General features: G+C 47.6%; 1 protein-coding gene across 5 annotated transcripts in view; it reads left to right on the top strand.

Annotated features, from left to right (window-relative positions):
* Positions 1-15,715, top strand: part of LOC144770299 (N-acyl-aromatic-L-amino acid amidohydrolase (carboxylate-forming)-like) — a 370,744-nt gene that overhangs the window by 83,046 nt on the left and 271,983 nt on the right. For 2 of the 5 annotated variants that reach the window (XM_078654826.1, XM_078654739.1), the window contains 2 exons: positions 10,138-10,228; positions 10,356-10,445. The exons of 2 other annotated variants lie outside the window; for them this stretch is intronic. The gene's annotated coding sequence lies outside the window, so the exon portion shown is untranslated. Of the gene's footprint in view, positions 1-10,137; positions 10,229-10,355; positions 10,446-10,547; positions 10,616-15,715 lie in introns of all 5 variants that reach the window. One more of the 5 variants, XM_078654905.1, reaches the window with a different exon arrangement.

The raw sequence follows: 15,715 nt of genomic DNA on the forward strand, positions 1-15,715 counted from the left end.
TCCTAATCGGTAAATGTGGGTGTACTTGTAAAGCGCACTACGACTCCAAGGAGTATCTAGGCGCTGAAGACTGCTGGGGAACCCGTCCTGGTTTTCCCTGTGAGATGGTCCCTTTCTGGGTGTCTCCAAGGTGAAACCAGGCATCCCCGGCGTCTGTGGGGGCCGTTGTAGAGATGAGGCAAGCTTAATGCCCAGAGTTGCCGAGTGTGTTCCCTGGTTAGAGTAGGCACCGAGGCGAGAATTATCGAGTCCGTTTTGACCTAGGTCCACGACCCTGCCGCATCGGGAATTGAACCCTGGTCCCGGGCCGTTCTTTGCTTACGGGTCTGCCGCCTCTAACCAGTGAGCCACAGCACTCCACATGGTGTGGAGTGGGGCCTCTTGCTTCAGCTAACTCTGGCAAGCTCATAGCCTCTGTCCACAACGGAAGTGTGTTTTGAGGGCGGGACTAGATTTGGGTCTCGACCAATGAGAGTCACAGTTCTCAGGGATGTGCTTTCTATGGAGGGGGGGGGGGGAGGGTGGGGGTCATACAGTTACTCGGAGGAAAGTCTGTTTAAGACGGGGGTAACCCCTGCCTGCCACTCCTTAAGTATGCTTCCTGTCAATCCAGGTAAACAAACAATTATTGCTTACCTTTTCCGGTCTTCAATTGTTTCGAACAAAAGTAGCAAGTGAATTACACACAAAAGGGGCCACGCACGAGTCTCTAAAACCTTTAAAAGAAATGCATGCAAGACACAGCAACAATACAAACATAATTGATTTGCAGAGAGATAGGGAACACATTATATGGATTTGTGTAGTGCACTTATCACCTAAGAGGGTATGCAGGCGCTTGATAAGTCGTTCAGTGCGATCTCCATCGTTGGTGATTTCATTAACTGTTATTTGGTGGAATGAATAGAATGCCTTTTATTGTTAACGTTTTAGAATAGTGATGGTAGAATGATGTGAAAGTATATTTCCCCGGAAGGTGGGAGGTGAATAACTTGTGTGCAACAAGCGACAAAGTTGTCCATATCTGACGTCTTTAGCTAGTCCAAGAATGTTTGCATTCAAAATCTTCATGCATTTATGTGTAATAGGAAAGTCAAAACACAGGTTTCAGAATGTAAAGCAATGTTAACGCCAAAAAATATTTTGGTTGAGGTAGTCCCGCATGGCATGCCGTCACTTGCAAGCTATGTATTGGCTTCTCCTTTGGTGGGCCATATTTAGTCCGCTTTCTAAAAAACAGAAGGAGCAGCAGAAATTGCTTGCCTCGGGTGTCAACAAAGTAACTCAAGTTCTGCATTTAGAAGTTTGTTTGTATTGGCCCACTTGAAATACGCTCCCACTTCTTTCACAAACATGTAAAGCTTTACACCTGCACTAATTAAACATTCTGCCTCACATTCCTACTCCCATATCCAAGCCTATCAACTGATTGTTGCTCGGGCCTTGTAATGATGCAGGCACACACTAAAGATGACTCATGAGCCTGGCTGTATTAACTTCTTATTTATTATAGGTTTCCAAAGAGCGCCGAGCCTCTGCTCCTGCGCTGTCTCTCTCCTCGCTCTTTCGCGCCTCTCGCGCTCCTGGCACGCCTACTGCGTGCGCAGCCAATCCTGGCCGCCCGCACGTCACGTCGCCGACGTGCCGTGCATAAACTAGACTGTCTCTACATATCTCCCCTTTTTCCACACAACCACAATCAACTTACTGTCCGTCGTTCAAATCAAAGTCTCTGAACCTCGATGGCCTCACCACCACTCTACCACTCCGAGTCTGTCTTACCGGGGTGGTGTTGTTCTCTTCCTCGCCATGTCTATTCCTGTTGTCGCCGGTCTCATCGGCTCTCATCTCCTGCTCAGTGTTCCTTGCTTCTCCTTGTCGTTGTTCTCCTTCTCTGAGTGTGACTTCGGTTCCCTGATGTTCCTGTCTTTCACTCTCACTCTCTTCTGTTTCTCCACCTGCTCTTCCACAGTCCCAAGCGAGTATCTTATTGCACCTGGCCATGCGGTCTTGTGACCATATGTTACCGTCACTCAGTCTGGCCGCTCTGCCTTTGATTTCCCTCACTTGCATGGGCTTGCTGTATTTGCTCTCTCCCTTTCTTTGTATGGTGGGCAACTTCACTCTCACCCATTCTCCTTCTTTGAGTTCTGTGTCTCGCACGTTTCTCCTTGCATTGTAGTGTCTTGTGTATACTGCCTGAGCTTTCTCTATGTTGGCTCGCACCACCGCAGGGGACCATTCACTCACTATAGTCTTTTCCTTCCATACCCGGTTGTCCTGGGTGAATGTTTCTCGGCCACGCAACAGCTGGAAGGGGCTATATCCTGTGCTTGTGGGAGTGATCCTGTATGCCCATAACATGTGCCATATGTCCTTCTCCCAGTCTTTGTTGTCCGAGATGGCTGCTTGAATCGACCCCATCACCACCCTGTTGAAGCGTTCAACTTGGCCGTTTCCTGCCGGGTGGTAAATGGATGTGTGCTTCGCCAGGATGCCGTTCCTTTTTAGGAAGTGGTCCCATTTTTCCGATCGGAATTGGGGCCCATTATCACTGAGGATGGACTTGGGTATGCCCTCCCTTACAAAAGTGTCTGCCAGAAACTTCACTATCGTTTCCGTGTCCATGGCTTCCTCAATCATGACTTCTGGCCATTTCGAGAATTTATCAACGAGGACACACACATACTTCTGGACTCCTTGGTTGTCTAGGATGGGGCCTAAGATGTCAACTGACAGCTCTTCCCATGGGTTCCTGGGTGTTTCAAATGTTCCCAACGCTGGACGCAGGGGTTTGAGTGCCTTGTCTGCACCTTGACACCCCGCACATTCCCTTACGTGCCGTTCTGCCCTTATTTCCATTCCTGGCCACCAATAGTCTTGCTTGGATCTCAGTTTAAGTTTCCCGATGCCCAAGTGCCCTTCATGTAGCATGTCCAGCAGTCTGGGTATGATGCTCGTGGGGGGAATGACTTTCTCACCTCTGTATACGAATGTCCCTTGATTGTCCAGGGAGAGTTCCTCCCTCACTTCGAAATATGGATTGAGTTCTCTCTGGACGTGCCTCTTTTCCGGCCAACCTTGGGTAATGTGTTTTTTCACCTCCTTCAGTGTCTGGTCCTCCTCATACGCCTGTGTCCATTCTTGGAGGCTGATGACTCTTTCGTGATCCTCCATTAGCGCCACCCATTCTTCCGTGCCGGCCTTGTCTTCCTCACTTGGTTCCATAGCTGCCGCTCGGCTCAGGTAGTCTGCAACCTTGTTCTTGCTGCCTGGTATGTGTTCCACGTCATACCTAAATTCTAGAAGTTTTAGCGACATCTTTGATATCCGGGGCGTTGCATCTGCATGGCCACTCGACGTCAGCACTCTCAGTAGCGGCTTGTGGTCGGTCCGCAATTGGAATCTGGTGCCCCACAGGAACTGTCGGAAGCGCGTGGTGGCCCACACCACCGCCAGCATCTCCTTCTCTATCACACTGTATTTTCTTTCTGTATCACTCAGTGTGCGTGAGGCAAAGCTGATCGTTTCCAACTGTCCGTGTCCTCGGTTTTGCATGAGGACAGCACCCAGTCCCTTGTCGCTGGCGTCGGTGGTCCGGACAGTTTTGCATTGGGGGTCGAATCCTTGTAGGGGTATAGCCCCAGCCACTTCCCTCTTGATGATCTCAAATTCCTGTTGTGTGTCCTCTGACCACTTGAATTCTGTGTTTTCTTTCGTGAGCTGCCTCATGTGATGGGTCTTTGAGGCGAAGTGCTGCACGAATTTTCCGTAATACTCTGCCATCCCCAGGAACGATCTGACTTCTTCCTTGGTGACGGGGGATGGTGCTTCACAGATTGCTCTGACGTTTTCTGCTTTAGGAGTTACGCCTTGCACTCCTATCTCGTGGCCCAGATAGGTTACCGAGTTCATTCCTATTCGGCATTTGGACCATTCGGCCGTGAGTCCCTTGCTTTCCAGGATCTTCAACACTCTTCCCAACTTCACGTCGTGGTCTGGAATGTCTCTTCCCATCACCAAAATGTCATCCTGGAAGTATTGGACGTCAGTGAGGTCCCTGAATAGTTGGTGCATCATCTTCTGGAACACCGCCGCTGCTGAAGCTAGGCCGAATGGCATCCGGCGGAATTGGTTGCACCCAAATGGGGTGATGAAGGATGTTAGTCTGCGGCTTTCTGGATGGAGGACAATTTGGTGGTACGCGGAAGTCAAGTCTATGGTTGAGTACCACTTAATCCCCCTGGTGCTGGCCAACATCTCTTCTATCCTGGGCAAGGGGAATCTTTCCACCACTATGCATTTATTCAGTTCTCTCAGGTCAACACACAACCGGACCTTTCCGTTGGGCTTCTTAACCTCTACCAGGGGCGCCAGCCACTCCGCGCACGTGATGGGTTCTATTATCCCCTTCCTTTCCAAGTCTTGGAGTTCTTCCCTTACCGCTTCTCTTACCGCCAACGGGATGTTCCTCGCTTTGTGGGCTACCGGGACGGCGTCCGCCTTTAGGATGATTTTGTGGGCGAATTTCTCCAGCTTCCCTACAGTGCCTCCAAACACTTTGGGGTATTCGCTCCTCCATTTATCCAGTTTTGGTTCCGTTTCTTGGTCCGTCAGGAGTATTTGCTCCTTGCCTCCTGGATCTAGCTTGATGCCCAGGTCACCTTGATCCAGCCATCCTAGGACCGACGGGCCCCTCTCCGATACATAGAGCTTGCATCGTGCCGACCGTCCCCGAAATTCGAAGGTCAGGGGCCTAAACCCCGCCATTGGAATTCGGTCTCCATTGTACGTGACTGGGCGGATATCTAGTCTCTCTAGCTCCGGGCCAAGGCGTGGTGCAAATTTCTCCTCCCACACTGCTCTCTGGATGATGGTGAAAGGTGACCCTGTGTCTGCCACCACGTTGATCTTGACACCACCTATGGCCATTTCCAAGACCGGTTTCATTGTGCGTCTTCCTTCTCTGTCCAGGACTTTACCCTCTGTGCTCAGAACTTGGTCCTCAATGTAGATTACCGTGACCTCTTCTGCTTTGGTGTCGTCGTCCTGATCCTCATTGCTTTGATCTACACACCTCACCATACTCTTGGAGGCCTTCTTCCTGCAAACCTTCTCATAGTGGCCAATTATTCCTCAATACGCGCATTTGGCGCGAAATGCGGGGCACTTCCGATCATGTGCTTCGTGCGACCAGCTTCCGCACCTGTAGCATGACTTTCTGTTGCTCCCCGCTTGTTTTCCTGTCGTGTTTGCGTTGCTTTGCCACTTGTTGGGCCCCCTTTCCGTTGGTTTCCGGTTCTGATACTCTCTGCGAGGCCCTTCCTCATCCACCTTGTTCACCATCGTGCTAGGCGCCATATCTTTCTTCGTCGCTTCTGCGCACCGACGAGCTAGCTCCGCTCTCTTCACGATGACTAGCACCTCTTTCAGTGTGGTGTCTCCGCTCGCCCATAGCTTGTCCTGCACCGTTGTGCACGTGGTGTGCATCACCACCTGGTCCTTGATGAACTCATCTTCCCAGTTGGCGTATTTGCACGTGGCTGCCAGTCGTTTCAGTGCCGCCACGTACTCCTCCACTGTCTCTCCTTGCTTCTGCTTCCTCTGTTGGAAGTTAAACCTGTCCACCGACACACACACTGCTGGTCTAAAGTGTTCATTGAGGTCCTTGAGCGCCTGTGCGTACACATCATCGTCGGTGGATGTTCTCTGTTTCGGAACTAAGCTTTTGTATATCCGGAGACCTTCCGGGCCTAGGTTCAATAGCAATATGCGCTTCTTCCTCTGGGGTTTGAACTCTTCCTCGTTCTCATCTTCCAGGACACCTATGAAATTGTCTATGTACTCCCTCCAGTCCTCCCATTTCATGAGAGGTTCTCCTGGCCTGGGTAAGAACTGTACCGGTGCCGTCGCATAACCTGCTTGCGCGCTCATCTTCTCTCTCTTTACTGCAGTTAGCGTTCCTCCTTGGCTGCGGGGACTCCCTGGTGCGTCGTCTCGTTCTTCTTCACTCGTTGGGGCTCGGGGACTATCTATGTCGGCCCCCTCCAGTCCCTGTGAGTTCTCCAGCGTGTGTTCCCTGGTCTGCTGTTCGCCCCGTGGGTCTGTGTCCTTTATCCTGCCCTGTTTCTTGGTGCCTGGGTCTGTCCCCCTCTTTCGCTCCTATGCGCCACACCCTCCGGTGTGTAGGGCTCTGCCGCGCTCTTTGGGGTACCTGTTGTCCTGTACCAGGATGGTCCTGCTCCTTTATCCCTTGTGTGGTGGTCCTGGAGTCTCTGGTACTTTCCTTGTCGCCTTGGGGTCGAGTCGGTGGTCCTGCCTTGTTGGGGGGTCTTCATCCCACCCTCGTCGCCATTGTAATGATGCAGGCACACACTAAAGATGACTCATGAGCCTGGCTGTATTAACTTCTTATTTATTATAGGTTTCCAAAGAGCGCCGAGCCTCTGCTCCTGCGCTGTCTCTCTCCTCGCTCTTTCGCGCCTCTCGCGCTCCTGGCACGCCTACTGCGTGCGCAGCCAATCCTGGCTGCCCGCACGTCACGTCGCCGACGTGCCGTGCATAAACTAGACTGTCTCTACAGCCTCTCCTGTATGGCAGGAGAAATTCCTTTTTTTTTAGATGTGTGTGACGGACGTGTATTAATTTTTAAAGTAACCACTGAGTCTCTTGGCTGACAATCTTTTTATAATCATCTTCTGCAGCTGGGCGCTGTAACTCTCTCCAGAATTATGATTTGCTAAACAAAGCGTAAACATTTGTGGCGGTTTTAAGTTGCCCGTGAGAAGGAAGCGTGGGCACACACATTACTGGCTCAGTCTGCGGTGTCTGAAGTTAGTTTTATTGAATCAGATGTACACTAGATACCAGCAACATTTGCCTGTTCTATTTGATTTGCCTAAGAGCGCAATCTAAAAGAAACTTATAGGCCGATTATGATGTAGGTCAGAAAGCCTCCGACCACTAGTCAGAAGCTTCACAACCACGTTCAGAGGCTCTCTGACTGACACAATTGGTTTGTGGTCCGACTGCTAGATTACGATGTCTGCGATTGGAACATAATCCTTCTGGTCATTCCTACGTGGTTCTGACCAGGCTCTCGGAGTCTTCCGGCCGGTCAGAACCACACCGTAATCCCCTATGGACGGCGTTTCCACCGTGTAGATTAAGATGCCGGTTTCCCACAGCCTTTCCGTGCTGACCTTTCCAACATGGAAAGGCTGTCGGAAAGCGACTTTGGGGGCCCCTAGCAGGGCCCCCTTGCCTCGCGGCCTACGGATCGTGGTCGAGGGCGTACCTAGGGTACCCACTGTAAAACCCTGCACTGTGTGCAGGCACCATGGGTTTTACACACACCACCATTTCTCTGTAGGACCCTGTTTACGGCCGTAACACAAGCTCCCATAGAGAAAAGTATATAGCTGAAAATTGTTCAGTCGCATCATAATAAGTAGGTCGGTCTAGAGACCGAGACTGAGTCGGTCGGAGGCAACTCCTACCGACATCGTAATAAGCCACTACATTGCATTACCCACAGATACACACCAGCAGTCCGAAAGTCCAAAATGCATATCTTGATAGATTAAGTGGTCTCAAAAGTAAATCAAAGTGGACTCCTACCCTCCCTGGTGGCAATGCAATTGACACTTTTTATAAACGGGCACTAGAGGACCTGAACAACTATGACTGCAAGAGACCTACGACAAGAAACAAGTATCATGACAACCTTAGACAAGGAGAACAAATTGCTCTGAGAACATTAGCTAATGACAATGACATACTTATCAGGGAAGCAGATAAGGGAGGGAATGTTGTGATCATTAAGCGGGTGGACTATAGGAATGAGATCATGCCCCAACTCGATGATGACACAAATTGATGACTCACAATCCAATGGGACCCCTAATAACCTTGATTAACAAACACCTTTCTGAGTGGCACACCAATGGCCTTCTGGATGATGACGAATATACTTACATGAAGGTTTTTAGACCCACCTATCCATGTTTTATACACGCTACCCAAGATTCACAAGCATCTTCCTTTTCCACCTGGTAGACCTATTGTGTCAGGTATTGGAGGCCCCACAGAAAAACTGTCTGAATATGTGGATCTTTTTTTAGGTCCCCTAGTATGCAATTTAACATCATATATTCAGGACACTAAACCTATCTTGAGTTTACTCTTTGATGTACAGTGGCAACCTGGTATGATCCTGGCCACCTTAGATGTGGTATCTTTATATACCAGTATTCAACCTGAACTAGGTTTACAAGCAGTGACGCAACAACTTAACAACAGACCAGCAACACAATGGTTGCACAACGAGATACTGATCACTACGATGCACTTTATTCTTTACAACAACTCCTTCATCTTTGAGAACAAATGGTATAAACAGATCAGAGGAGTGGCAATGGGGTCTAAATGTTCGCCCTCATTTGCCAATTTGGTTATGGGCTGTCTAGAAAACGATTGGATTTGGGGTATCAATGGTGCACCAAGGATAGATTCTATCATCTTTTGGGGTCGCTATTTAGACAATTGCCTGTTATTATGGTCAGGTTCACAAACTGAATTGGAACAGTTTAGTGCCTATCTACACACAAACAATTTTGGTATGCAATTCACAATGGAGTATAGCTCCACCAATATCACCTTTCTAGATATAGAATTGTATATCAAAATGAGAGACTACATAGTCGACTCTTTCACAAAAGTACTTCCTGCAATTCTGTACTGCATGCAGATAGTCACCACCCCACACACCAAATCAGAGCCATTCAATATGTAGAATTCATCAGGGCCCGAAGGAACTGCAGTGAGGAATCTGTGTTACAAAACTGTAGCAAAGACATGAAACAGAGATTCGAGAAGAGAGGCTATTCCACTCAAAACCTTAAACGTGCTGTAAACAGAATTGCTCGCCTAAAGTGAGAGGACACTTTACAGAACAAGAACAAGACACCCACTGAGAACCAAATGGTTTGCATGATCACTGACTTCAATGATCTTAGCCACACCCTCAGAAAGAGTCTGAATAAACATTTTGGCATTTTACATACAGACAGTTCCCTAACTAGTTTCATAACCAACCGCCCACAAGTTACCTTCAGACGCACCAGATTGAGTCTCACTGTACCAAAATCACACAGTGCACACTCTTGGCTTACCCCAAATACTGTTGGTTTCCGCAAATGTGGTTCCTGTGGTGTTTGCAAATGGGCCAAACACAAAACCAAAACATTTTACGGCCACAATAACAGTCAGATGCAACATCAACTGTACCACCAGATTTGTGGTCTACATAATCGAATGTACGCGTGGGAGACAATATGTGGGCAGCAAAATAAACCACTCAAAGACAGAATTGGAGAACACGTTACAGCATTACATCAACAGGATGTGAGATATCCTGTAGGTGCACATGCAGCAATGTGCCTCACACAAGTTCCACGTAAGGGATTCTCATTTTTTGAAATAGAAACCATAGACCCCAGTCCACGTGGGGCAATAGAGAATTACATCTGAGACGCACAGAGGCCACCTGGATCATGCGTCTTCACACAGTAGAACATGGCCTAAATTGTGATTCAGAGATGCAATACTTCTTAGGGGAATGACTCCCTTGTTCCATCTACCCCATTAAGGCGTACATAGACAGTGGCCTTCTGGCTACCCCATGCAATGAATCCTAGTGACAGATGTACAGTTAAACCACAATACATGATGTTGGTCAATAATGTGTGTTACCTCTGATCCGCTAGGTTGTTAACATATCTATCTCTCTTTTAACATTGGAAACTGTGTAATCTCAAATGTCAGGATATGCAAGTCATTTATTATGTTTACAAACTGTGTTCATTAATTGCTCTCGCAAAGGTTTTACAACCAACTGTGACATCTATATACAGCTGTGATGTGATATAAAAAACGTTTTAGTGTACAATTGTGGGTATTGGGGAAAGATTCTCGAATAGATCTCCTCACTGTTTTTGTAGCACAAGTCATCAACATTTTTTACCTTGACGCATGACCTAACAGATTTACATTCTCTTTTTATGTTTGTGTTTTTTTACCTTATTTTTGCCTTTAATCTTCGGTGTGTCTCTCTTTCTCTGTAAATTTTTTTCCCAGTCTTAGTATGATGACCATAAGACGCTAATACACACTACACTCCAACAAGGAAATTGGTGCCGCTAGGACGTGATAATATGCTTTCACTCAAGTAAGTGTTAGAATTACTGGCAAGTTAGGCGCTCCACCCTAGGAATGGAGATTTTCCTATTTTAAGGCCTACGTATGAGTTTCTACTCCGGCCACTAACCCCGATATTTTTATTTTTATTTTTACAGACGGATATGGTAACACACACACGTGCTCTGCCTTGACTTTGCGGTCGTCCTAACCTATACTCTGGTTAACAATTATTCCTCACATAATAAGTAAGTGGAACTTTGATCTACTGTGTTCACATTTAGTCACTCATCTATATCTTTGTCTGACTGCCTTTTTCTCTGACGCTACTTTGCAATTTACATTTTCAGAGTGATATTGAATTGGATTCTATTTATACTTTAATCGCGGCACGGGTTGATTGACTAGCCTAAATACGGTGAGCATTGGGCCTGTTTCATTTGCTCAGCTTGATCTTGGGACCACTGTATACCATAGACCACTGATACAATAGGGCTAGTGACAGACACTATGTTTCATTTCCCCTTAGATCACCACATGATACTCTCCTCTCACCATTGATTCCGATATAGACTGCCGGGTTGGAAGTATCACCGGCATTCCGGTGAGGAAACTATATATTTTTTCCATTATCCAGTGCTACCGCATTTCTGCTTGACTCGCCATTTTTCCCGAGATCCGTCCTAATGTTATCCTTGATTATCGGTCCACAGATTACGGATTACTACTGATAAATTTTCCAGGTAGTGCTTACATTTTTTGTTTTTTTGTTTACCCACACTATAATATGATCCATGTTTGTAATAGTTCTTTCTCTATACTTCCACAGATTACTTATTCCTTTCTATTTTGGAATCTTTTATTCCGTACTCGTGCCCAACCAGGTTGGAATTATCACCGGCCTAGGGGTAAGATTAGGCACAAATTTCACCCAACCACTGTGTCATTACAGTATGCCCCTCTCCATCGAATACAATATGTCTTATACAATTACACCTCTATTTTCCCCTTCTTTTCCCTTTTAAGACATCACAGAGTTCACGCAACTCTCTCTTAAGGTACCTGTATTAACGGTATTTTTGGTCTTTACACAATCACCGCAAATGAAATTCCTTGTATGCATTCCCGCTACTCTCTCTCTCTCACCTTCACTCTCTAAAGTGATACCATGTACTTTTGGTACATACCTGATTGGGAATTGGGTCACCTTTGTGAGCCCCTGTATAGTGTTTCAGTTTTCAATAAGCTTTATTCGATAATCACGAAGATATCATAAAAGCACACATTACAATAATCGAATTGCAATTAAAAACCACATATTGGTCTGTAAAATGCCAGAAGAACGTAGCTTCAAAAGAAACAGCGGAGTTGACATTAACAATAAAAGAAATATTAAAAAGAATATATAGACAATAAATAATTATAAAAATTCATGTATCATATCGACTTCCTGAACCTTAGCAGCAATTTTAACAACTTTTCCACAATAAGTATCACTTCCCTGTTCTCCAATTGTTGTAAACGAACAAAAGCATCCTTACAAGACCGCAGTCCCCAGGTCTTCAGTAGAGGTTTCAGTAAAGATTTTCTAGGTACTTGATAGTATTTACAGAAAAGTATGCAATGTATATTTGTTTGGGATGCAATATCATCACAAGGGCAAGGGAGCAGGTTTCGGGACCAATCATTGCAAGAGGGGAAAGTAATTAGCCGAAAAAAGAAGCCCAATCTAAATCTGGAGAGGAGCATTCTTGAGAAGCAATTAATGTCAGTTGCCAGGTATAGTTGAAGACCCTGAACCTTAGTGATCCGTTGGAAAGCCAAAACAGTTTTATTGTCCTTTTGGGTAGACCATCTTTTGGCTTCTAAATGGTCCATTAAGAGCCTTCTCAAGGCTTTCCTCGATATTTGCTCCAGACTCGATGGGTCAATAAAAAACTCCGGGCGGCCAATTTCAAGACACATCCTTTCAACGAAAGACATCCATTTTATGTGTTTTGCCCCCTCCAATTTTTGGCAATCAGCTATTACTTCACGATTAAAGGTCGTTTCTGGGGTGGTCCAAAGCTTATGCCATAAGAGAATGGGCTCAGTCTTAATTGTATCAGAGATAAACGGTAGCCCCAACTCTATGTGCGTCAAATAAGTAGACGTTGACTTCGGCAATCCTAGGAGATATCTGAGGAACTTATTTTCATCCTTCTGGATTGATGTTATTGTATCGATCCCCCAGAGCCCTGCCCCATAGATTGCCGTTGATACGCACTTTGGTTTGTAAATGGTAATAAGCTGCTTAACTGGTCTCCCCCCAATTTTACTAGCAAAATCTCGGAGTGCGCCAATCGCTCTTGAAAAAGCAAGCTGCCTAGCTTTTACAGCGGGTTGCCAGAACACCTTTCTATGAAAGCAAATACCCAAATATGTAAATTGTTCTACAGTGTCTATCTTTTTTCCCTCGATGTATATCGGGCATGGGGTTTTCTTTATTCCCTTGCTACAAGCCAGGAAAAAGGTCTTAGCAATGTTTACCTTCAAACCCTTTTCTTTCATAAAGAGAGTAAATTTAGTGACCGCCCTTTGCAGCCCCAACCTTGTTTGAGACAAAATTGCCGCATCATCTGCGTATAACAAGATTGGGACGGCATGGCCCTCTACCTTAGGGTAATCACATTCAAAACTCCTCATGAAATCACCAACGGCATTTATGTAGAGCGAGAAAAGCAGGGGGGCTAAAATGCACCCCTGCCTCACACCTCTGCCAATGGTGAATCTTGAGGAGCACTCCCCTCTCTGTCCGTACCGCACCCTGGCCCCTGCATCTCTATACAAAGCAATGATAAAATTAAGAATAGATAAGTTCAGTCCTAAGTCCTCCAAAACACTCCATAACTGGTTATGGTCAACACAGTCGAACGCTGAGCTTAAATCTATAAATGTAACAAAAAGGTTACCATGTTTGGCCTCAACATATTTAGAAATTAAAATATATAAATTTATACTCTGTTCGACCGTACTCCTACCTGTTCGGAAACCGTATTGAAATCTAGAGAGGACATCAGCCTCCTCTGTCCAATTATGCATACGTTTTAGGATAATGTGTCCCGCAATCTTCATTAGGGCATCAAGCAAGGAGATAGGACAATAACAAGAGGGTACATGCCTATCCCCTTTTTTACGTCTCGTGGCGTAACAGCGCGTCAGCGCTGTGTCCGCCAGGAGATCTTTTGTTACTGACTGTGCTTCCCAGGAGACAGCACCTGGCCGCGCGCATCTCGCAAAAGGCGATCGGCGCAGGCCACGCGCGCGCGAACGTGCTCGCCGTGGCTGTCTCCTGGGAAGCGCAAACATACACAGGCACACCTCCCCCTGCACGCATGCGCACACACATACACAAGCGCACATACACGGACGGAGAGACGTCCCCCCCACCCCTCCACCGTCGCACACACAGGCACACACAGACACACACACGCACACATACAGGCATCCCCCCTTCCCCGCTCACCGGCACTCCGGACTTGTGTAGCCTCCGACCGCGGGGCTCTCCCTCGGGCATGGGAGCCCCGCGTCACCACTGCTCCTCCAGGCACTCCGTGGGCGCGGGCTTCACAAAACGGAAGTCCCGCCCCACGATAGGTTTCGTTTTGCGTGCGCACGTCTTCTTAGGAGTGGGCTTCGCGCACAAGACGGAAGTCCAGCCCCCACCAAAGGTGGTTACATCCTAAAATCTATCCTAAAAAATATTGCAAGGCTGGTCGCTTCCTTATAGTTCAAATGGTTATTTTATTTTCTGCCTCTGTAGTATTTTGAAAAGTCGCTTTGTGTGACACGCTTCTATTGTACCCTCTGAATGGGATGAATGGGCGACAGTGTGGGAACCTCTGTGCGTCTCCGGCCCCAGGGCCTGCGGCAAGAGCGTGATTCATCCGCAGACCGCGTTCGCATGGTATGGTCGTTGTCCGCGCATGCTAGAAACTTAGGGGGGGGTGTTGAGTCGGTGATTGAAGGTACTTCCTATTACTTACACCAACTACTACTAAGTTCAATTATGGGTAGAACAGTAAGAGGTCAGAAGACACAAGGAACCCCCCATGCAGCACTTGCCTGTAGTGATAGCTGTCACAGAGGGCTGTAGAGCCCAGGATGTGTGTGTGTGTTTCGGTGTGTGTGTGTGTGGGGGGGGGTTGGAGGGGGGTGTAGCTGCGAAACACACCTGGTGGCAGTAGTTGCAGTCGGCAGGCATCCGGGTAAGCGGGGATACACCTGAAGAGGGATATTTGCCGACCTCGCATGCCTGTACCTGTAGGTATTAGGAGTGGGGGGCGTGGGACACACTCGGAGAAAACCCCATGAACCCAACTTCCCTGTACTGTTGGAGTCATAGGCAGCCCTGCATATCACACCCCTCAGTGGGTGTCTGGGGCCGAGGAGGACGTTGGAACACCCCCTGGAGCACCCCCCCCGCCTGTAACTGCAGGTGCCGCGGGTTGGGGCGCAGTGAGAGGGGCAGCGCTTGAAGACAGCACCTGTCTGTACCGGTGGACCTGAGGGTGCGTGGGGCGCGCAGAGAAGGGCACTCACCGCAGACACACCTCGCCTCAGCAGTAAATGTCACTGGGGCACCTGTATCCCTCTCCGCCCTATCTTTTTTTTATTTCATAATGATCCATATCATACCACGGTTTTATGACTCTCTTTTCTTTGCACACCTGCTCCTTTTACCCCTCCCCCACTTACCAGCTGCAGGTTTGAAACTTTTCACCTTACCTGTTGCAGGAATAGTTGAGTTAAAGGGCTAACAGTGTCATGTTTCAGAACCACTCTCCACCCGATACTCCTCACGCCCGACACTCCACCCACCAACAATTATCTAGTTCCTTCATGTCAGGTTCTCTTTCCAGGCTCTAGAAAACTGAAACAAACCGGTTTGAATAGTAGAAAGAAGAGAGCTTGCCGAATGTGCTTGGTCGCTCTTTTGGAGACCTGTCTTCGGCTTCCTGTATACCCACCCGTGCCTTTGATCGATTAATCAATCAATTAAACAGCATTTGTAAAGCGCCAGACTGTCACCACTAGGGGTATTTGGGCGCTGTATCTCCGTCGAACTGCCAGGTCTTGATGGAACTGTGCTGGCACAGCTGCACATTTAAAGATGCCTACGCTGGCACTTTTTAGTGGGCGTGGCATCATTTTAATGGGTACCACTGGTGCTACTCAGCAAGTCGGCTCAACTTTTCACTAGACTTTACAGGCATTTTCTTAGCCACACTTCAATGTATTTTAGGAAACAGTACAGGTACTTCTGTGTTTTTAGGTTTCGCACTGCGAAACTCTATTGTGATCGTTTCTGCTTTCAAGGAGTCAAGGGAGACAGGAGACAAGTGACATGCACGCGCAACCTTGCGAACTGGGATCAGGTCGTGCGCGCTTCCTGTCTCCCATGGCTCCTTGGAAGCAGACTCACATGCACGCACACACACACATACAGACCCCCCCCCCGCTGCGCATACACACACGC

Source organism: Lissotriton helveticus, chromosome 1_1 (genome assembly GCF_964261635.1).
Source record: "Lissotriton helveticus chromosome 1_1, aLisHel1.1, whole genome shotgun sequence".
Classification (NCBI taxonomy): Eukaryota; Metazoa; Chordata; class Amphibia; order Caudata; family Salamandridae; genus Lissotriton; species Lissotriton helveticus.